General features: G+C 48.5%; 1 protein-coding gene across 2 annotated transcripts in view; it reads left to right on the forward strand.

Annotated features, from left to right (window-relative positions):
- ZNF469 (zinc finger protein 469) overlaps nt 1-15807 on the forward strand; it is a 168816-nt gene that overhangs the window by 16079 nt on the left and 136930 nt on the right. The gene's annotated exons all lie outside the window — the stretch shown is intronic.

The following is a 15807-nucleotide window of genomic DNA, read 5'->3' on the forward strand; positions in this document are numbered from 1 at the left end:
TTCCACAGCAGCACCTGCCCAGTGCTGCGGTTTGGTGCATATCCCGAGATGCTGCAGGGGAAGATCCCTGTGAGGACGGCCTCAGTGTGCCAGCTCCTGTTGGCAGAACTGAGCGCTGTAAGCAGACAGCTTGCAGCTTTGCAACTCAGAACTGCTGGGATTTCCATCATGTACCTGTGAGCTGTGCTGGGTTGTGCTCGTGTTGTCACCACTGCAGGGATGCTGGGGGCTCCCAGCACGCTGCTGCCCTTCCTTGCACCCACATGTGCACAGCAGATCTGCAGCCTCACCCGCACCGAGCGCAGCGTGACCTCAGTTAAGCAAACACTTGCTCTAATCGCCTCCAGATCTGCCGCTGTCTTTGATCAGTTTAAATATCGGTTTGTCTTATGATATAAATATGTAAAACATCCATTTGTTTTCGTGCGGGATGCAAATAAATCATTGCATAAGTGTATACATGAGTTCGGCCGCGGGGGGGGGCGGCGATCGGTTCATAACTCATCAGTCTCCACCTTTCTGAAGGTCAATGCTTCGCTGCTGGGCTGCAGGCAGGACCCTGCTTTGCATTATTTAAATGCTCGTGGTGTCTTGGGGGTGTTCTCGCTGTCGAGGGTGGGATGGCAATAGGAGGTTGAGCTGCATCCATCCATGCTGTGCTTTAGATGCTGCCATTGGGCAGATTTCTGCTGCTGGGGCAGGACCTGATCTGCCCTATTTGCTCATGGTTTAAACTCGCAAGAGAGAAAGGCCTTGAGTTCTGCTTTAATTCCTGCATCGTGCCCTTGTGCTCCACCTCCCTTATGGCCTCACGTTGCTCCTCATTGCTGCAATGTTTAGTTTCCTATCCCCAGCTCTGTGCCGTGGACAGATCCCACCCAGGAGGTGACCACCGTCTGGGGCAGTGTCAGCATCTCTATCTCTATTAAAGCCATTTTGGCGGGGAGCATCAATACATAATGATGTGAACGAATGCTTTGCTGCTGTCACTTCTGTCCTGTGAAAGGGAGCGTAGGGAGCAAGCTGAGATAAGATACGGTGCGTGGAATAGTGCAAGATGATTAATGAGCCCTTTGTCCTGGGGATGCGAGATAACACATCTCGTGCTGCTGCCCTGTGCTAGCAGCATTTAGATCACATTTTAAATATATATATATATATATATATTTCTTATTTCAGAGGTATTTCACTATCTGTCTTTGTTCAAGGGCAGATGAGAAAAGGGATGGCACAAACTCCAGTGTTTGAAATCATCCCTGGTTTAATTTTATTCGTCTTCAGCCTTCTTTGCTGCTTATTTGTTGCCTTTTCTCACCTTTGCTGACTCCCGAGATGGAAGAATCCCACACTAAGCCCAGCCTGAGCTGCAGGTGGGAGTGTGGCTCCAGGCTGTGATGCTGCAATGCCAAAGAGCTGAAAAGCAAAGGGTAGTGAGGCAGGGCACCCAGGGAGGTGTCCATGGGGTTTCCCATGGCATTGGCACTGCTGATGTGCTTGGGGCAAGGGGAAGGTGCTGCGCTGTGTGGTGCGAGCTGGGCCTGCTGGAAGTGCCCTGGAATGGATTGGAAGTGGCTTTCATCCTCCTCCTCCAGCTCAGTGTTCTCTTCTTGTTCTTCCCTTTCAATTTTAATGCCGCTTATCCAAGGGAAGCAAAGCACTCCAGGCAGGTGCTGGGATTGCTTCTGGGACAGGAATTCGCCAGTAGAAAGGGGATTTCTTCAGCTTTTCCCCAGATAAAGGGCTGTTGAATTTGGGCAACTGGCTATTAGTGATGAGTCCCAAATTGCTGATCATACTGGGAGCTGCCAGGGTGTCCCTACATCGAGACCAGCAGGCAGCATCCTCTGAAGGGATCAGCATCTCCTGCAGCCAAAGGAAGCTGTCTGGGAGCTGCTTTCCTCCTCTGATGTGCAGACACTTGCACTTGCCAGGACCTGTGGGATGCTGCCTGTGGGACGTGCCTGTGCTGCAGGAGGGGACGTGCTGTGCAGTCCCTGCACAGGGACCTCCACCGACCCCATTCCCACTGCCAGCTGCAAAATGCACATGAAAAAATCCAATGGCATCAGCACTATGTTCCTCCCTGAAAGACTGGTTTGTGCCCTGTCCAAAACTAAATGAAAGACAGCGCTGCTGTGGCACTGTTTGACCTTTCCCATTTTCTGCAGATCGAGTTTTATTGCAGTTTCAACCTTTCCCCCCCCCTCTGGTTCTTGGCTCTGGGCAGCCATCCATCTCACATCAGGGTGGCTGTCCATCCTGAGCCTGGCAATGTCTGTTTGCCAGCCAGTGCTGCTCACGTGCATACATGGGCAGGGGAAATGCTCTCTCGGCCAATGCTTGCCAATGCCTCACATTTGTGGCTGGAAATCCTCTCCAGTCGTTAAATATTGGCTGAGTGCTGGTTTGTCCTCATAAAAAGGGGGAATCTGCTTTGCTCCATAGCATGGGGTGGTTGGGAAATGCACTTGCTGCACCTATCTCAGCAGTGTGCGGGGGCAGGCATTGCTTCTGCTGTTTTCCTATAGGTCACATCCAGGTTGTTGGATCTCAGGACCAGACAGGTGAGGGATGAAACATCAGGAGCAGAACCCAAAGTGGAAACGTGACCAGAATTTATATATATATATATATAAAATCCTTTGAAAAAAGAATAATTTCTTTGGGGCGGCTGAGAATTAATTTTTATTATGGCTGCTTTATAACCCCACAAAAACAGGCCCTGGCCTCGGAAAAAAAAATAAATGCATACACTGCAAATACCAGAGGTGTGCTCTCCAGTTTCCATAGAGCCCTCCAGCATTCATATAGAGCATATTTGTAGGGGTGTCACAGCTGGCTTTCTCCTGGCTGCCTTTTGCTGGGGAATCTTGGCACTTCCCAACCTCACTGCTCTTCCAAAAGCAGAATTGACACCATTACTGCCTGCTGAAAGGTTACTCCATAGGAACTGCATCCCATAAGTTAGGCTGGAGTGGAGCTGTCATTGCTGCCATCCAGAAATAGCATTTTGCTGTGCGATCGCTCAGGGTCCTTCTGCTATTTCTGCACGTCCATGAATGCATTGAAGCCAGCAAAAAAGGCTCAGGAGGAGCGAGGAGATGGTTGGGAACCAGCCCCACTGCTGACTCTTGGGGCTGCAATGCCCTTAATGGAACGATGCCATCCAGCAGCTTTGGGAGAACACCTCCCAGGCTTCAGTTTGTTGGAAAGGGGAAGGAAACTCAAAGCTGACGTTTGGAGCAGGGTTAAAGCAGCTGTGTCTGATAGCTCCCAGCCCTGCTCTTGCACTGGAAGCCATCTAGATTTAAACTAGATATTAGAAAGAAATTCTTTATTATAGAGGGGGGGTGAGACTGTTGGGAAATGCAGATGCACCCATGGCAAACTCTGGAAGGTTCTTCATAGCTTTTATGTGGGTTGCTCAGAGAGTAATGCCTCCTATTTGCTTCCATGGAAAGCACAACTGCTGCAGAGAGCACAGTAACACAGTCTGACAGAGCAAACTCAGCTGCAAAACTGCTTTTCAACGTAGTCACCACTGTTAGCTATGCAACACAACCCTCTTAGTCAGGGCTTGCAAACAGAGCTTGCAAGAGCTCTTTGCTTGTGCCATATGTACAAGGTGCTCCAGGAGCATCTGTATTGTGAGCAGACATGATGCAAAGCAAGTCCTAGAGTGGCTCCAATCACCCATAGCCATAAGAGCAGCCCTTGTGCTGGTGCTGCCCGTGCTCACCCAGGTGGGCAATCAGTGACTGCAGGCAGGTGGAAGGGATCACAGGTTGGCAGAGCCCAGCCCTGCTCCCAGCTGGATGCAGAGCCTGGGGGCTATAAATGGGTAGAGCAGGTTTTTGTTTCTCCTTGCTAGTATTAAGAAGGGAGCTGGACAGGGAGCCCCTTCCCTCCCGTTAAAGTCTTTTGCTTGGATGTGGGTTTCTTGGTGCTCTGCTTGTGCTGATGGTGACCTCGTGCTGTTCATCATCTCCTCTGGGACCTGGCTGCAGCTCTCAGCATCTCCCAGCATTGGCCTCGCTTTCCAGAACGGCACCTACGAGCTCAGCAGGTCAGTGAAGTGTCTCCTTTTGTGTCCTGAAAGCTCTTTTATTTGATGCTAATGGCTTGTGATTTCCTGGTGCGTGGGTGGGAGGCTGAGCTGTGGTTTGGTTCAGCTCCCTCTCCGGTCCCTGGTGCTACTGTGCTGCCTGCCCTGAGCTGGGGGCTCAGCTGCGATGCTCCCCTCGCTCCTTCCCTGTTATTTGGGGGTATCCCTCAGCCCTGAGTCTGAGCTCTTGGAATACAGGAACTGCTGCAGCTTTAGGGGGCTGTTCCTTAGCAGCAAAGTGGCTTTTGGTTTTGCTTTGTTTCTTGCAAAGCCTCATCCTGACTGGTCTCGAGCTCTTCAGCATCACCAGAAGGTATGTCTGAGTGTTACTTCTTACCAGGCCTTTCTATGGTTTCCAAGTGGATGGATGTACCAAGTCCCTTCTTGCTGCTGGATGCTGATGTTATTTCCCTCTCTTCTCCTCTTTGTGACCCCATATGCCTGATTGGGGCCAGCCCCCCAGCAATTGTAATCAATTATGTGATGCACTGTGTTACCTTCTACTCGGAGAGAACCACTAAAAGATGGTCTTTTGTGCATTGCAATAAGGGAACAAGTGAGGGTGAGTTCTGCCCATCCCCCTGCAGCACTGTGTGCTTTGTAGCTGCAATCTGCTCCATATCAGCCTTTTCCCTTCCTCAGTTCTGGCCCATTCAGAGCCAAGTTTTGAATAGGACTAGTAGGGATCTGATGGAGCCTCGGAAATCCCTATTGAGTGGCTGAGCTCTCCTAAGAGCTGCTCATCCTGCCCGTCTGGAGGCAGAATATTGCAGACCTGGATGTGTTTAAAATAGCCATAGTGTCAGCAATCCCCAGGTGTTCCTGGGATTAGATAGCAGCTGAGTTGTGGCTCTGGGGAGCCTCTCTGGGGGGGTTTGATTTGCAGGGCTGGCTTTCACCTGTTGGGTTTGCAAAGTGTGACCCCAGCAGAGGTATTGCTGTGCCCCCCCCAAGTGATTTCGTGTGCTGAGATAGACTCGGATGCTGCTGAAATGTGACCTTAATAGCATCTGTTTCCCCCGATTTCCTTTGCAAAGCCTTTAACACGGAGCGCAGCTCGAATAGTGCTGCTTTGTGGACGGCCTCGTTAAAGCTTAATTATACCGTTTATCATTCAGCAATAGCTCTGCATTGGAGAAGCGCGTGGTTTGGGGAGGAGGAGGTTTTTCTTCTCTTTCTTAGGGCTGGAAATTGAAATGGAGCAGGTGATACCATCAGCAGCTCTATGCTCACCCATCTCCAGCCATGCAAACAAAAAGAGAAGAGGTAAAAGGGAGATTAGATGCTTCCTCTGGTGCCAACAACCACAAAGAAGGTCATCTGAAGTTTTACTGGCTCGTTAATTCAAGCCGTTAACTCGGAGCCCATCTCTCCCAGTGCAATGGCACGGTCTGAAAGTGTTCTTTGTTTTGTTGTTGTTTCGAGATAAGGATCTCATACAGTGAGATGGCGATCTCTGGGTCAGGAGGGTGAGGAGATGCACGTAATAAAACCAGACACGTGGGTATAAAACTGATGCAAACGGGAAAACAAAACAAGGCTCTTTGCTAAGGGGAGGATTGGAGGCTGAATGAGGCTGCTCCATTGCTGGGGATGGCCCTTGGTGCAAACGGGGATGGGAAACTGAGTTTGTAGCCAGCAGAGCTGATCTCACTTGAAATCCAGTGTCCCCAAAGCTCCCCGTGACTGGTTCCCATTTCAGATCCCAGCAGGGATGGGCTGGTGGGTGCAGGACATGGCGTAGATCCATCTACCTGCATGGGGAGGGCTCCTCTACAATGTGGCTTTTATCTGCCCTCTATAATGGGCTTAGAGGATGTGGAGTCTGCAGAGAGCTTTTACTTCCTTTTAAGACGGTTATGTTGGAGCGTGCTGCCCTGTGGTTGCTTTTTCTTCTCTCTTTCTTATTTTAATCTCACTCCCCGATCATTTCAGGGGCTTTAGAAGGTCGGTGGGTAAGAAGCTTATCAGCCACCTCGGAGCTGTTGGGGAATCCTTTAATTTGTACGTCTTTTCGTGGCTTAACCTGATCATCAGACACCTGAAAGACGCTGGGGGTGGGAGCAGGAACGAGTATTTGCTGGGATGAGCATTTCTGTTTGGTCTCTTTGAAGTTCAGATGTGTTAGAACTGTGATGGTAACACTTGTAGGCAGCCATATCTGGCTTATATATTTGCCAGGGAGACTGCAATGCAATATGAAAAGATGTGGGATTTGTGGAGTAGAGGGTGTTTGCAGTGAGGGTTGCAGACGGGAGCTGTGCATCAGTGCTGCTCTGCACCAGGGTTCTGGTGCTTCTTGCACTGCAGAAGCTCCAAGGGAAGCATGGTGCATGATTTGAGGTTCTCTTCCCAGTGCTGCTGGGCTCCTTAGTGTCAGCACAGCTGTCTGAGTGTCAATGAATAGATTGCCCTCTGATCTACCACCAGTGCTCCCTGCCATTGGGGCTGCATAAATCACTCATATACACAGCGATATTTGCAATGAAGCCTCACTCATTTTGAGTGAAGGGCGATCCAAGCACGTCGAAGTCCTGATTTCATCAGCTCAGTGCTGCAGTTCATCAAAGCCCCATAAATATTTATCTTTTCGGCATTCTTTCTGTGATTTCAAATTGCTGGCTGTGTTTGAGCAGAACGCTTTGCGTGGTCGGTTGTGCAATAGAGCTCTGTTTGCCATAGATACGTTGGGAAGGAGTCTCTGATGGCTGCTGTGAATGGGGAGGCGAGTTCCCTCCCAGACGTGGTCGTAACCCCCAGGATTCCCCATCCGTGTGATGAGTCAGTAGGATTTGTAGCCCTGCCAGCCCCGCACACTTGGAAGTTGCGAGTCAGTTGCTGCAGATGGTGAGATTGAAGACAAATTAATGCAGGGGTGCTTCGATTTGCCTTCTGTCAGCTGGTTAATGGGTGAAACCAGTTTGTGGTGAGGATGGGTATCTTCTCCCAGGTAGCAGCAGTGAGGAGAGGTGATGGCCTCATGTTGCACTAGGCTGGATATTAAGAGAGGCTTCTCCAGGCACCATCATAGGCTGCCCAGGGAGGTAATGGAGTCACCATCCCTGTAGGTATCCCAGAACCATGGAGACGTGGCACTGAGAGGGCACGGTGGGATGGGTTGAGGTTGGACTTGAAGATCTCAGAGGTCTCTTCCAATTTGAATGATTCTGGGAGTGTAATCTTTGCATTCTGGATTTCTCTACCATCCGAGTGGCTTGGGATTTAATCTTTAATTGTAACAGCTAACATTTTTGCTGATATGGGCCTTAGGGTGTTGAGTCCTTAAAGCAATGATCTGATGTTTGGAGTTGGCAGCTTGGGCTCTGGTGAGCAGCAATGGAGTGAGCATGGTGGGGACTGCGGGTTCATAGAATCACAAGGTTGGAAAGGACCTATAAGATCATCTAATCCAACCATCCTCCCTTTACCATCCCTATAGAAAACCCCTAAACCATATCTCCTAGCTCTCTATCTAGATGCTTCTTGAACACTAGGTTGGCATGGGGATGCTGCCAATCCTGTCCACTCACTGTAGGGACTGGGATCATATCATGGCTTGTGCTGGAAAGGTCCTTAAAGATCATCTTGCTCCAATCCCCCCCAAAAAAGCCCTTTTCATCTCCAGCAGTTAAGGAGTTAACCTGGCTCCCCATTGCATTTGGGTTTTGAGCCCTGTTCTTGCTGCCACAACAAACCAGGATGGTTGCAGGTGTTTCTGCTTTATTGTTTCATAATTTATTTGCTTCTTGAATTGGTAAAATAAGTAATAGTGGGGGGGGGGGGGGGAAACAGTCTGTCATGACCATTTTTACAGATTTTGGTGGGGTGGAAATTTCACTGCTAGTGTTTGTACTATCTGATAAGCTTCATGCTGCCATAAAGGAACCAGCTGCTGAAGAAACTTGTTCATGAAGCTTCCCTGTCCGGTGGTTTTTGTTTTAAAGGCGTGTGTTAGAGCAAAAATCTTGTTTATGGACCATAGCAGGAGGGTGAATAATCAATATTATTACAGACCTTAATAGTTGTTCCTTTACAGGGCAGAGTTCATGGCTTAGAGAGACCCAAGTCTCCTCCTCCTTAATGAACAGGAGTGCTCCAAAGCTATTCTACTTGAAAGCCTTTGAGTTAGATGTCTTCTAGTTAAAATTCTGAAGAAGTGTTGATTATTCTTTCTCATTTTGGGCAAGTTTATTGATTCGATGCTCCGATTCTGCCCTGTGTGATCCCATCTCCTGAATTCCAGCACCAGGTACTTCTCTTTATTTCCTTTCATCAAAAGTGCAGTTGGTTGCTGGGTTGGTCTGTGCCTTCTGAAGGGATATGAAGTGAAAACATGACCCTGTGCAGTCTGATGGATCCATATTTGTTGTTTAACATTGCTTTTGGAAGTCCCATGTTTTCTAACTGCCGCGAGATGTTTGTGCTCATGGAAACCAGAGGGTGATGGGGCTTGAGGAAATAGGGGCTGGATATTGTGGTGTTTGGAGTGAGCTGTGCAGCACGAGGAGGTCTTGCATTGTCCCTGCTGAAATCCTTGTTTCCTTAATGATAGAGATGTTGGAGGTGTAGGAGGCCAAGGCTGCACAAAGGGCACCAGCTCTCCTGCATTGCTGCCATTGCATTCCTGTATTGCTGCCATTGCGTTCCTGCATTGCTGCCCCCTTGCAGAGGGCTGGGGTTGCCTTCCCAGCTGTTTCTTATCACAGATGCATCCCATCAGGAGGGAAGCCCCTCCTGTGACCTGAGACATCCCACACTCCTGAAGCGTCTGCAGCACTGTAATTCTTCTTGTCAAACTGATCTTCAACCTTCTTTCATCGCTTTAAGGTTACGGTACTCCCTGGTGACCACAGGGTGTGAGGCAATGCTGAGTTCTGGCTATACAATTAAGCTGCATGAAGTGCTTCACCCATTTATGTGATCGTTTTCATATGTTTTCTTATTGGTATTTACTACTCTACATTACATTCCTCTATTTCCGCTTGGAGACGAGTGTTTGGCTGCAGGAGCAGAGAGGGGAGAAGGAAGGGAGGCAAGAGGGCAAATCTGACACAGGGAAAGGCAAATTGCTGAGCAAATGATGAGTGTGTGGGCACCAAGCCACTCTTCACCGCACTCAGACTCATCCACCATCAACGTTTTCCCATCTCGAATCCGCTGATCCGCTGCGCTGCTCTTTCTGACCACACTTCTTTGTTTATTCCCCAACTGTTTCAGATGAGCAAATCTGCATTGGCAGGAACATTTGTGGGAAAGCAACATCACGTCGCATGCCTGTGCGAGTAAATATTCACTAGAGGATCCACGTTGAAAGTGCTCGCGCGGCCCTTGGCGAATTCTCTCTCAATTACTCAGCAGAGAGAGCTGTTGGATGTTTATGGCTGTTTGGTGGGCAACTGGCAGGCGGGCTGGGAAGACTTGTAATGTACCAAAGCCTTTGATTGTCAAGGCTGGGATGGGAATGAAAGCATCTGCCCTGGGTTGATTGATTGAGTGGCACCCGGTCGCCCAGATTCATAGGGATTCATTGGGTCTGCCCATATAGGCTGTTCATCAGAGCTGGATGATGGGGAGCGTGTGGATGGGCTGCTTGTAGATTGTTATGGCTTCAACTGAGGGCTGGATTTGCAGGATAAATGAGCAGAGCCTTATTCGATCAATGTGAGGGGAATTTGAAGACTTTATTTACCTTTCAATTCCGAGTGTTCTTGAGGCTGTTACCAATTAATGCGTGTGCTTCTGGAGAGCTGTTATAGAGTGATGATTTATCTCACGGGGTTCCCAAATTCTCTGCTGAGTGCCCTGCTTTCATGGATGCTTTAATCTGGTTTTCTGTTTTGGAAAAAGCAGCTCTTGCCTTTGACACCCAGATAGTTTGGGCTTCCCAATGGAGTGAACTATTACTGCTTGATTGGCTGCTCTGCTTTCCTGGGAGTTTTCTCTGTAGAGGAGAAGAAAGCACTGATAAACTGTTCCAGTTGTGGACGAATGTAGGTTTTGTTGGATGCTTTTTAATGGAGGCCAACTGTTGTGCAGGACTTGGTTGACAGAGGTGGGTAAAATACAGTTAGGTACTTCTTGGAAGCTCTGGACTTGAATCTTAAGAAAGCAATTAGCGTTTTACAGCATCAAGCACACATACCAAGTGGATTAAGAATTGGCTGTTAGATCTGAAAGAATAGTCATCATCAGGGAACCCTCATGAAATCAGAGAGGTTGCTAGCTGGGCCGTGTGGAGTTTGGCACATTGTTATTCCATCGTCTCATCAGCAACCTAGAGTCAAGATGGAATTACTGCTGATAAAGCTTTTGTACAGCTCATGCTTTGGCTGGGGAGCACAGAGCGGGGAGTGCAGAAGCGATGCCATGTGGTCTGGAAGGCTTTGGTAAGCTCAGCCCATGGAAACTCAGTGTGCTTTGATGCAGATGCGGTTCCATATCTGAGAGCTGTGCAGGCAGGCGGTACCTGTGGGGTTGGTGGGGAAATAAATGCTTGTATCAAGGGACAGGGCTGGCACAAAATGAGGTCCCAGTGCTCCTAGCACATTGACATAGATGTGAAGCACGTGTTTGAATACTACGGAGGACCTCTTGATGTTGGCAAATCAAGGCTGTGTGCTTAGGGAAGGATATTGAACCAAAGCTCAAAGGAAGCTGTGGTTGTAGGGCTTCAGTTCTTGGGCTTCACACAGCTGGGTCCTTGGATGACTGCGGTGGTTGATGTGCTGCAGGAGGTCAGAAGGATAGCACTGTCCCTGCAGGACTCCACTGCATTTGCCCTTAAAGCTTTGCAACTACTGTTATATTCTGATGGAAGGAACTGATGGTTTTGGGGGAGGGACTGGCCAAATAAGGATGTTTTCAGATCAAGTACATTGCTTGTGATTTCTTGTTCTCATGCTGTGCTATATTGTGTTGTGGTGGAGTTGGGCAGTGATCTGTGCCTATCTCAATGATGCTTTGTTCCCTGGAGTCCCTTCAGCCAACAGTGCCTTTCTGGCAGCCCGACAGGAGCTCAGTTTTCTTCTTGATCAAATTCCATTTTGCTTCTATGATGGTGGAATTGAGCAAGCAGGAGACTGCTCGCTTTCTAGTTTAATCATCACTGTTGCGTTAAATGGTTCCCAGACTGGAGCTCAGTGCCTCTAAGCAATAGGTAAAATAATGTTCTCCATCTGCATCCCTTTGGAATAGGGCTGAAGGATGCTGTTTGTTGCTGTGATGTTATTACCTCTGCAGCTCTCGTGGCCTGGGTACAGCAGGCTTGGGCTCCATGGCTGGTGATGAGGGGTTCTGATGGTGCTTGTTTGTTGTTGTTTGGCTGCAGATGGAGAGGAAATACCTTGGTGTTGTCAGCTGAACTGTAAACAGAGTGTCCATCATCAGTCAGGAGTCGTTGAGGTTCATCTGCTCTTGTATTCCCTCATAACCATGGGAGAAGCAGATTAACGTGAAGAATACTGATGCGTGCATGTGGTTTTGTGCATTTAAAGCTAACCAGATGTTTGAAACTTCTTCCTGAAATGCAGATGATGATATAATGACTCCGTAGCAATACAGAGCATTGGCAAGGGAGACGTGAACATCCCTCAGTGTGGCATGTAGCGATGAACTCCTGATTCGTAGGCTCAGTTGAGTTCAGGAAGTTCACAGGCCACGTAAGGACAACAAATCTTTGTTCCAGGCATGCACTTTGTCCTTGGTAACACACAACACTGCTGGACTGAGGCCACCTTCAGGTTATTCAATACAAGGAGAGCCTCCGCTGGCCCAGTTGACTTGGCACTTGCAGGATGCCTCTCATCCAGGAGCTTTATACGGTGTCTCCTGTTGGTGGTTGGGGCAGAGGGATGGGCTGGGATGTTGTGTAGGATGGATGGGGTGAGCTGCCGTGTGGGTTGGAGGGATGGAATGATGAGAGATGAGCTGGGCTGCCGTGGAGGGTTGGCATGGGCTGAGATGCTGTGTAGGATGGAGAAGAGGACTGGGGCACCTGCCTACAATGCTCTGCTTGTCCTATGGTGAGGGGCTCATTTTTCTTTCATACAAAGAGGAGAAAAGCATATGAGAGACAGACACGATGACTAGGCAGATACGGAGCTTGGCCTCTTACATTTTAGCTTTGTAAATCTCATAGGTGAAGAAGGGAGTAATAACATGCTTTGGGATGCAGGTAATCGGATCCGAAGGCATTGGCCCCAGTTCCTATTGCTATTGTCTTTGGAGAAGCCGTGAATATATTTTTCTTTATATCAAATGAACAGATAGCAATTTCCTGCCTCACTCATGTTTCCAGGCCGTAACCTGCCGCCGTCTTTCCCCTGTTGCAGAAACATATGGCAGTGAGAGGAATGCAGCATCTGTCAACGCGTGCTGCAGGAGGAATAAGGAAGCCTAAAAGTGGGGCTTGAAAGGGGAGGGGGGAGAGGTGGATTCCTGTGCTTTAAATAATAAAAGTGTCTTTCCTGCTAATTTGGTTTGGGTGAGTTACAGGAGGAGGGGAGGAAGGCTGTGGGCAGTGATGTGTGTTGTACTCAGAGAGTGATGAACGTGGCAAATGCAGCAGCAGTTGGTGGGGAGCCTCATACACCTGCTTGCTGCTTTGCAGCTCTGCTTCTGCTCCTTTTTATGTCCCCTGCACCCAGGTAACAGCAGACCAGGGTCCTGGGAGCACTAACACTCTTTGCCTTATGCACAAGCCTGTGGCCTTGGTGGTGTCACTGCTTTGCAGCCAGTTGCTTTACTGCTGGATTCAATTAGAAGCTCCTTCAGCCTCACATGCTCAAATTAGAGCATTTGTTTCATCCTGAAATACTCAGCCAAGCTCCAATTGCTTACCCAGCCTGGGCTGGACCTCGTGCTCCTCTGAAGCTCTTTGTGCCACGTGCAGTCCAACACTGATACCCCCAGCAAAAAGCTGTTGTCTCCTACAGTGTCACCTCTGGGTTTGTAGTAGCAAAGTGACAGCCCTGATGGTTGTGATAATTGCCTTTTTCTTCTCACTTTCTGTTCAAGTGCACAGCGCTGCTCACCCAAGTGATCACCCGAGGTGTTTGCAGATGCTGAACCAGTTGCTGGATTTGCCTTTGGCTGCACAGCGAATTCCCTGGAGGTGGTTTAATTGCGCGATGCTCGCACAGAGTTCCATCTGCAGCGCAATTAATTGGTGCTCCAACCCCTGAGCTACAGAACAGTGCCCTCTCGTGTGCAGCACAGAGATGAGCTGCAAGCAATGGCCTTTCTCAGAACCAGATGTGCTTTCTGGAGCCCTGGATTAGGACTGACCGTCTCTGTGTTTTGCTCTGCCTGCTTTTCTGTGAGGCATCACGGCTAGCATCATTGTCACCTGTTTGCACACAGGCAGAAGCAGCTCTGCTCACACACCTCAAACTGCAGATGAAGGCACAGATGATGATTCCAGGGCACTGCTGTTAAAAAGCCTGAACATTAATATATGTATTGCATGGTGCCGATTCTTTGCATTATCACTTGGCGTTGCAGTGGGGTTGTTTGAATGCATAGTGCAGTTTAGAGTCTTTGCTTTGCCATAGAGCCTGCAAAAGAGACAAGCCTTTATGCTGTCTCCTGTGCTGCTCTTTGCACGATTTCCCTTTCAGTCCTGGCCTGATGCTGTGCAAAAATAAATAAATGATCTTGGTGGTTGGATTCTGCAAAGCAAATACCGGTCTCCATATGGTAGCAATGGTCCTTGTGTTCTTTAGTCTCCATCTATTGTCATGCTTTGCTCTTAGGCTCCCTTCCAAATAGCTCACAGTTTGTGTTCTGTTTCTACAGTGACTTGTCTGGATTTGAGGTATCCTGCTTCGAGCTCTTAAATTCTTTACAGAGATTTTTGTGTTTTTATGTGTGGCTGGGTATGAACAAATAAACTTACAGACCTGGAGGTGTTGTGTGGACCAGAGGACTGGGAATACTGTGGTGCTTTCAGACTAGTTGTGCAATAAAGACACCTAGAAATGAGTTGGATTGGACCCCTAGAGGCCATCTAGCCCCATTCCCCTACAATGAACAGGGACAGCCATGGCTCCATCAGGGTGGAGGGGCTCCAAGCACTGACCCTGGGTGTCTGCAGGGATGGGGCCATCTGCATCCCTGGGCAGCCTTTCTATGGGCTTTCCCATGTGTGGCTGAGCACAGGGCTGGAGTCCTGGCTGGGTTTTGTGTGTGTGGATATGTCAGGAGAGGGAGAAGAGGCCAGGAAAAAGCCACAGAGGAATGGTGCCGTGCCCTGCAAAGGTGCCAAGATAGTGTGAGGTTTCTCTGGCATTGAAGGTAGGCTTGGAAGCGTGCACAAGGAAGCTCTCCTTCTGTTCCTGATTGAGTCAGGGAGAAATGACTGCATTGCACACATTTTTAGCTCAACAGAAAGCTACTTGGGCTCCTTTTGGAAACAAGGTAGGGGAAGATCCAGGATAGTAGCTAACAGCACAGGTTGGATGGAACAGCACTGTGCTTCTGGTGTTCTTCTGCCCTTTCCTATAGCACCAGCTCTGAGCTCGCCATTGAAACCAAAGCAGAGTTTAATCCTCTGTTCATACCAAGGTCCTGTGTGCATTGGAAGAGGCGCAGGGATCTTCAGGCACTCAATTTCCTGTTATGGATGTGGCTCACCTATGGCTGCCTAAGGGCTGTACGAGTGATTCCGTGTCCTTGTAATCTTTCTGCTCAGATAAAAATCAGATCTTGACAAATGCGAGTGCATGAAGACCGAAGGCTTTTATTACAATATCTTTTTAATTATCACGGAGGGGAATCGCATTTTACAAACTATAATAAATTGAATTTTATGATGGCGTGTGTGTGTGTGTGAAGACTTATTTAATGGATTACATTAGACACGAAGCGAATCCTTTTTCTTTCTCGAAGGTTTATGTGTAGATTGTTGAACTCCAGAAAAATGAGCTGTGAATTGAACTGGAGGGTTACAGATATAGTCCAAATGATGGTTCATATTTGCTGTTCAGATTAGGCCCATTTAATTCCAGATTGTGAACATTTCTAACGTCTGCGGAAGCCAAACCAGGCAGTTATGCTTTATTAAGATCAGGCTTCTACTTTTCTCAATAGGTAATTTGTTAGGTCTCCAATAGTGAGTTATGGCTGTTAGTTTTGGAAGGAGCTTCGCTTATTGCTTGTGTTTGTACTCACTGGTAATTCCCGTGTTATGGTAATTCAGGGCTTCTGTTGAGCCTGCTGCCATAGCAGATACAAAGAGAAGGATGGCTTTGCTTATGTAGTAACCATAGGGTTTATTGTGTGTCCCTTCAGGACTCGGGTTATCTTTGGAACTTGCCCTAGTGAGCAGCAGCTCTCCTCTTCCCCCTTGGAATACCCAACTTCCAGATGTCTGTCTGCAGGAGGAAGAATATATATGACCCAAGATATGCAAGATGTAGATCTAAGGAGCAGCAGAGGAAAGTGTAGAGCAGAAAACAATTGGTGATGGTGGAGACTTGAAGGGGTGGATAGAAGTAGGCTGGTGATGAGGCTGGAGAACTACACAAGGATGGCCCCTTTGTGTATGCTGAGTATGAGTATCCTCTGTGGAGGAGGTGCAGTATTAGGGAGGGGGTCAGCAAGCAATTTCCCAACTTGCTCAGTGTGTTCCAGAGGCAGCAAAACTGAGCCCTGTGCTAAACAAGTGGGAGGAAGCAGGTTAAGCAATCTCACAGATACAGCAG

The sequence above is a fragment of the Coturnix japonica genome, chromosome 6, assembly GCF_054131305.1.
Source record: "Coturnix japonica strain WE chromosome 6, WE-NBRP24, whole genome shotgun sequence".
In the NCBI taxonomy this organism is placed as follows: Eukaryota; Metazoa; Chordata; class Aves; order Galliformes; family Phasianidae; genus Coturnix; species Coturnix japonica.